This window comes from Staurois parvus, unplaced genomic scaffold, assembly GCF_062004578.1.
Source record: "Staurois parvus isolate SC_StPar_1 unplaced genomic scaffold, SC_StPar_1.0 ptg001328l, whole genome shotgun sequence".
Lineage (NCBI taxonomy): Eukaryota > Metazoa > Chordata > Amphibia > Anura > Ranidae > Staurois > Staurois parvus.
In genome coordinates, this window is record NW_028319124.1 from 6,618,373 (window position 1) to 6,624,504 (window position 6,132).

Consider the following 6,132-nt stretch of genomic DNA (forward strand, 5'->3'; position numbering starts at 1 on the left):
CACTGCCTGCATCAAAAGAAACACACAGTCCCTTGGCCCAGCATGGCAGGGCACTCCCCCGCCCTTCTTTAAGCTGACCGACTAGCTCAGGACTGTACTGTACTGCATTCCATTTTGTATCTTTCTACTATACAATCACACCTCCTATAATTTCTTAATTTTCAGATTAGGAATATTTTTATTGCAGCTTGTTACATAGTTACATAGTTAGTCTGGCTGAAAAAAGACAAAATTCAACCATTAAAAAAAGAAAAAAAGAAAATTATAATCCTATAATCCAGAGGAAGGCAAAAAAAAACCCAGCAAAGCACGATCCAATTGTCAACTGGATCTGCATAGTGAAAGTATATTGGACGAGGTTCATTGTCAGACTACAGCTAGTTAATTGGCAGGCTGAGTACAGGACATTTCAGTGGCAGCAGAATGTACACAATCAATTGGCTATGAATGTTAAACCACTCCACAGATGTTTCTGGTACTTAGGCTACAATGTACATCAGATGGCCGCACAAACAACTAGCCGCAGCCACTACAGTGATATGACAGAAACCTCAACGAAACAACACAAAACATTATGTTGGTCCATAGAAGATACCTAAGAATCCCCTTTATTCATTTATTCATTTAAATTCATTCTTTTCTGAATCTGAACCTTAATTCAACATTCAAAGGAGAATTCCATGTGTACTAAGTAAAAATGCTTTATTATCAGACCAACGCTAACTGGCTTAATGTATCATTTAATTTAACATAATATTTAATTCAACTGTCATATATCACTGGTTTCACCCCCACCACCAACTGCCACAGATCACTAATCCCAACTCCACCATCACCTACCGCAGAATACAAATCTCACCTCCAACATCAGCTGCCCCAGATAACTAATCTCACCTCCACCATCAGCTGCCCCAGATCACTAATCCCAACTCCACCATCACCTACTGCAGAATACTGATCTCACCTCCACCATCAACTGCTCCAGATAACTAATCTCACCTCCACCATCAGCTGCCCCAGATAACTAATCTCACCTCCACCATCAGCTGCCCCAGATAACTAATCTCACCCCTACCACCAACTGCCACAGATCACTAATCCCAACTCCACCATCACCTACTGCAGAATACTGATCTCACCTCCACCATCAACTGCTCCAGATAACTAATCTCACCTCCACCATCAGCTGCCCCAGATAACAGATAACTAATCTCACCTCCACCATCAATTGCTGCAGAAAAAAAATCTCATCTCAGCCTTCGTCTCTCACATATCACTGACTTCATCCCCACCACCAACTGCCACAGATCACTAATCCCACCTCCCACCATCACCTACTGCAGAATACTAATCTCACCTCCACCATCAACTGCCCCAGATAACTAATCTCAACTCCACCATCAACTGCCCAAGATAACTAATCTCACCTCCATCAATTGCAGCAGAAAAATAATCTCATCCAAGCCATCGCTCACAAATCACTGACGTCTCCCGCACCATCAATTGCCACAGATCAATAATCTGGGCAGCACAGTGGCTAAATGGTTAGCACTTCCGCCTGGCAGTACTAGTGTCATTGGTTCAAAGCCCAACCACAGCATCACCTGCCTGGAGTTTGCATGTTCTCCCTGTATGTATGAATGTAAGTTAGGGACCTTAGATTGTATGCCCCTTGAGGGTTAGGGACTGATGGGAATGTACAATATATATGTAAAGTGCTGTGTAAATTGACAGCGCTATATAAGTACCTGAAATAAATAATCTCACCTAGATACACATTTTTGAATACAAATTTTATTAGATGGAGTTATAGTGTGTCAGCAAATGCCCATTTCCTTCAGGAACTTTGACTGACAGCTGATGTAGTTTAATCCATGATTCCCTCTATGGCCTCATGCACACAGGACGTTTTCAAAACGCTGCTCCTCTTGGCAGCAGGGCTTTGGCAGAAAAAACTCTTTAGGCGCTTTTACAGGCGTCAATCGCGCGGGTAGGAATTAGTTTCATTGGCAAGAATAATAATTTATTCTGACCATTGAAATGAATTAATACTTAAGGGCTGAATGCGCGTTTACACACATCAAACATTTTGTTCTGCCAAAAAGCTGCTGCTCCTGGACGCACTGGCAATGGGTGTTTCTTGCAGCTCCTAAAAGCCTCTGCCACTAAAAGCTTCTAAATCTATGTGTGCATGGACACATAGGATAACATGGAGGGGCATTTCCAACACCACTAGATCAACAATACACAGTTTAGCTGGGTGGACTGACTCACAGCACACATTCAGCCAGCCAGGAGTATTTCCAAGTTAACTGAGTATCGCACAGATGCATTGCATGCAGCATTACAGATGCATTGGGCACTTTAAGTCCTCATGCACACGGAACGTCTTGGTAATGTTAGCTGTGGAAAGTCATGTTAAAAACTTGAGTTTTTAAGCTTTTTTTAGTATTTTTGCATTACCATTTAGCAGCGTTTTTTCCACGTTTTTCCGCGTTTTGCGTTTTTTAGCATTTTTTTAACCAAAAAAAGGTAAAAAAAGTCCAAAAGTGCCGGTTTGCGGCGTTTTGCCGTGTTTTTCAGAGTTTTTTAGCGTTAGAGTGTTTTTACAGCTAAAAGACTCCTCTAGAAACCCACTAGTCCCGGGTTTTTTCATCCAAAAAACATTGATTACAGTCTATGTGTGCATGTATACATAGGATAACATGCTGGGGAGTTTACTGGCTGTAAAAAACAAACGTCAAAAGCCGAAAACAGCCGCTGGAAAAACGTCCAGTGTGCATGAGGACTAATGACATAGTGCCTGCCTGGGAACAGCAGCAGTAGAGCTCAAATACCTGCCAAAACACAAGGATCTGCTTTGCATGTAGCATGCATGTGAACCTAAACTAAGGCCAAGTTCACACCTGTCCATGTAGATCCCAATGAGGGTTCAGGTCATGAGAACAATTCTGCTTGCTGCATCTTTGATGCAATTTTTAGCAAAACATTTTCCATATGATACTGTGTTTTAAACACTTGTGAAAAAATACTGTAAAGTAATAACGTTTTCAAAATTAATTAAACTAATAGCTATTATAATAGTTACAAAGTGCATAAATGTAAACAAAAGGTAAATCAAATCAATATTTAATGTGTCCACCTGTAGCACCGCCCTAGATGGGTGCCAGGTTAGGTAAACTTAGTTCTGGCTCAGTGTAATCAGTGTAGCTGCACGTGATTAGTTAGGTCTGTTCTGTAGGCTGCAGTTTTGACTGCTGCTCCTGCACTCCAGAACTTTCTGGGTCGTTCTGGTACATAGGTGTGGAGCAAGGGATAATGCACAGATGGTTGCTGGGAAGGTGTGTATAAATAGTCTGAGACATGGAACAGAAGTGTCTTGTCCCTGAGAAGATCATAACCTGGGGCATGGCTGTTTGCCCCCTAGGCGAGCCTGCCTGTAACGGAATTCCTATATGGTGACTGGCGCATAGAAATGCGCATGTGCACAACATCGTGCATATAAATGAGCACAGGTGCATTGCTAAAAAAAAAATGAGCATAGGCTCACGCATGCGTGAAAGAATGCGCGCACACAAGTGCACACATGTGGGAGAGTGCCCAGTTTCTGGCGCCAGCCAAACTATTTAAAGGAGGCTCTTACTCTATCAGTGCTGACTGGTCTTCAGCTAATTCCCTGTGTTCTGCTGTATCCTGTGTGTTATCCATTACTGACCCGGCTTGCCATTGACCTGCTCTTGCATTCTATTTACGCTTCTGCTCATTGGTTTCTGATCCTGGCTTCCTCCTGACCACGTTCCTGTCTGATGTTCCAGTACCTCATCACCTGCTCATTGCTGACCCTGGCTATTACTCTGACTACGCTTCCAGCTCCAGTTTGGCTCTACAGTCCTGCCGAGTGCTTATCCTGGCTGTCCTCCAGTTGTTATGGTGTGTTCCGGCCTCACGCTTATCAGAAGTTCCAGCAAGCCACACACCCAGACTTTGCAGTTCCAGTGGAGTGCTTCCTTAACCTCAGCTGGCTGTTCCGGCATCTCCTCTGTTCCTGACCGGATGCCCTGCTTGATTTACCGAGGCTACACCTCCAGCCGCAAGTTCTACAATCAACATCCGCAGGCACTTGTGTTTCTCTTGTCCCTCTGCACCATCTGTTCCACCTTCAGTGGGGCCTGGGCTGGAGATACAAGAGAGGCTGACCTCATCAATTCAGACTTCTATCAGGTACGTGACACTGCCGTCTGTCTGCTGTTTGTTAAGGTCCCATCTTGGCTATCTGGGGAGGTCTACTTTGCAGAAAGTTGCTGAAGCAGATGGAGGGGCTTTTCATATGAGGATCTAGTCTGGTATCACTGGGAAAAAAGTGCCTGGAAGATATTGTCAGGAGGCAACCAACTATATGAAGACATCAGTGAGTACAGACTGGTGTGAAAGATCCGAGAACGTGCGTGTTGCCACCCTTCTGGTGCTATAGAGTCAGCTGTGTTCAAAGGGAACATTGTGTTTGGTATCCTGAAGAGCTCAGTCTATTAAATACTGCTACACACCCTTTGTCTTTAAAATACCGTCAGCTCTGCTGATTAACAAGATAGCTTGTGTTAAAATAAATATATTAATTAATTATTCAAACAGAATTAGCTATGTAGGTGTCAGGAATGGACTTGCCAATAATGGTGGGACTCACTTCCCTTGTGGGCTGCAGTACCAGGTGCTCTCAGCAATCAGAGATCAGCCAAACACCTGAAGCTGATTGCAGGGGTTGTATTTAAGGAATGGCCAGACTCACAGTCAGGGCCTTGGTGTGTGTTTTTCCATGGGCCCCTGTACCTTGTATCCTGTATTCCTGTTCCTGTCTGACTTGTTGCCGACCCTGCCTGATCCTGACCTCTGCTGACTTCTCCTGCTTGATCGCTGGCTTGTGACCCTGACCATTCTCTGCCCGACCCTCTGTACCACGCTGCCCGTGAGTTACTGAACCCAGCTTGTGACCCCGACCACTCTCCCGCCTGTTCCTGGTACTCCGTTTGCCTGTTTGCTACTGACCCAGCCTGCCTGACTACTCTTTGTATTGTATGTATTTTTATCGGTGGGTGGTTTGGTTTGTTTGTACTGTGTTTATGTTTAGTTTTGCACTGCGTTTTGTATTGTTAGTCTTAATAAATTATATTGTTTATACCATATCTGAAGCCTGCGTTTCCCTGTGTCAGTCCACACACCTCTGGTCATACCTGGAGCCCTGACAGTAGGATTAATGAAATTCAGTGAAGAAAAGCTATGCTCTACACATGAATGTGAATAAGCTGTAATTGGAGTGAAATGTGTTAGTGGTTTTATATTATCAGGCAGCACAGTCTGTATGATGGAGAGTTTAAAAAAAAAATATGTCCAAAGCTTTTTTGGCCATACTACACATGTGCATCACAAGAGTGCATTACTTATGATCTCCTGTGACCAAGAATTAGCCAACAGCAGGCCGATTGTTGGCTGACTTCACAGAGCTGCTCCAGACAGAATCCTTACAATCCCGACCAGCAGCTGCCTCACCCTCTTAGCATGCTGCTGAGAGCCTGAGCCAGTCGCTTCCTCATCCCCTGTCCTGCCCGGCACTCCAGTGAGCACTGGAGGGGCAGAGCACTGACAGTCACGGACAGAGCGGAACCAAGAACTGAGCGATCAGCAGTCACTAATAGGGCTTTTAAATGGTGAGCGACTTCCCTTTCTCTTGGAAAATCTATGTGTGGAACTTGTAAAGTGGCCAGTGGCCATCGAGAGTCAGTCCCATGTTGGAGGATCAGCGAGGATTGGTGCCTGCAGCAGATGATTACTTCTTGCCTGTCAAAAGCCATGCTCTACTAACAAGATGAGGTAGCGGAAGACAGTTTACTGCAAAAAATTGTTACACTATGGCAAGACTGAGCACAGCAACAAGACACAGGATGGTCTTACTATATCAAGAAGGTTTCTCTCCAGTGGCGTACTAAGGTGGGGGGGGGGGGTGCGAACTCCGACACTTTTTTTGTTTGTTACATAGTGCTGTTGGATGAGTTGTAACATCTATCACTTTTCTAAAAAGAAGACACATTGCCTCACCATGCGAAACGTGCTGCACTCACAACATGTCTAAAATGTTCAGTT